Here is a 2063-nt window from a genome sequence, read left to right as displayed (position 1 = left end):
TGATTTGTATGTGTATTATTTTAGTTGTGAATTCTTTTGTAAACTTGAAGAGATGTTAATCAAAAGAATTTGGTATATATTTTCATGTTTGTCCCAAAGTACTTGACATTCAACATACCAAGAATTTTTTTAAACCATTCTACCCACTCATAACAAAAAATTAATAATACAAAAACTTAGTCAAATTTACTAAAACTAAGAGAGAAGACTTCACAAGAAAACTTAGTCAAATTAACAAAAGATCAAACTTGAATTTTCAATGAAAGTTGAAATTTTAAATCTCATGTAAGTTAAAAATTATACCTTATAATCTAAAGAGACACATTAAACCACATGATTTGATATTCTTGAAGTTACTTAACACTTTTGAAAGTTAAAAGCATACCTTGAAGTTACTTAATACTCTATAAAAAGTCAAATTTCTGACAAACTTCGGTCAATTGCAAAACTAACCTATTTATCCGAGAAGACTTCTTGACAAGACTTCTCGAGAAGTCTTCTCTGGGATTTTCGATTTTTTTTCTTAATAAAGGAAAGTTAGAAGACTTCTAGGGAAGTATTCTTGATGGAGAACACATCTAGCAAAGTCTTCTGAAAGTCTTTCCGAAGTCTTATGAAAGTTTTCGCGAACAGATCTGAGAAAAAAAAATGATTTCATATCTTGAGCATGTGAGATTACTTTTTTTGCTTCTCCAAGTACCCAGAACGTCACTACAAAAGCTACCAAGTCGTTAGTGACCACGAATCATGAGCTTCAATGTCTCTATGAACCTTACAAAGCTTGGAATCAAAATCTTAGTTTTTTTCGATGAATTTGAAAAGAGAGGTTATGGTTTGAAAGAAGACTTCGAGAAGACTTCTTGGGAAGTCTTCTGACATATTCCCATTAGGTTTTCCGCTTAAAGCGAAGTCTTCCAGAAATCTTCTAGAAGTCTTCTCGTGTATTTGATTTTAGGGTTGTGAAGTCTTCTCTCAAGAAGTCTTCTCTTAGAAGATTTCACAAGAAGTATTCTCTTAGAAGATTTTCCAAGAAGTTTTCTTTATTGAAAATATTTAACCTAATTGGAATTTTTGTCTCCATATATAAAGAAAATTTACACATTCTCTTTCTTCTTCTCAAATGGCTGCAACAAAAATGTATTGTTTCTCACTTTGAAACTCTCCAACCTCTCTCTAATCTCTTTGAACATCAAAAAACCAAACTTTAAATCTATTTCTCATTTTTTTTCTTATGTCTTCTCACTAATTTATCTTCTTTTGCAAGATTTTTCATTACATAGTTCTCATCTTTCACTCATTCAAAGGTAAATCTATAAATTTTGGATATGTATTATTGTGTGTTTTATATATTAGATTCTAAAATGCTATAGATTCAACTTAATGTGACTGTTTCGTTTATTATTTAAGCATCAAATTATATTTTTGAAGTTTTTCTCTGTTTTGAAGCTATTTGAATGTTTTTGAATTTGCAGGTTTTTCAGATCTGAGACAGACTTTGAAAGACTACTCAGAAGACTTTCGGAAGACTTCTCAGAATACTTTAGGCAACTCTTGTAATGCTTTTTATGCTAGAAGATTTCCCACGAAATCTTCGGGAAGTCTTCTAAAGTCTTCTGCCCAAAGTTGTACAGATTTTGGATATGTATTTTGTGTGTGTTTATATATTAGATTCTAAAAAGTTATAGACTCAACCTAATTTGATTGTTTTGTTTATTATTTAAGCATAAAAAAATTATTTTTGAAACTTTCTCTGTTTTGAAGCCATTTGAATGTTTTTGAATATGCAGATTTTTCAGATATGAGTTAGATTTTGGAAAATTTCTCAGAAGACTCTTGGAAGACTCTCGGAAGACTTCTTGGGAAGTCTTATAATGTATTTTATGCTAGACGACTTCCCGCGAAGTCTTCGGGAAGTCTTCTGCCCAAGGTGGTACAAAGGAATGATGTCAAGTGGAGTCCAAGCTTATCTATGTGGAGGAATTATATTTAGCTCCATCTGTAATAGTTTTGTTTATAGTCTGTTTTATGATTTGTATGTGTATTATTTTAGTTGTGAATTCTTT

Source organism: Brassica oleracea, chromosome C4, assembly GCF_000695525.1.
Source record: "Brassica oleracea var. oleracea cultivar TO1000 chromosome C4, BOL, whole genome shotgun sequence".
Taxonomy (NCBI): domain Eukaryota; kingdom Viridiplantae; phylum Streptophyta; class Magnoliopsida; order Brassicales; family Brassicaceae; genus Brassica; species Brassica oleracea.
The sequence above is the reverse complement of the archived record's forward strand: the minus strand, read 5'-3'. Positions refer to the sequence as shown.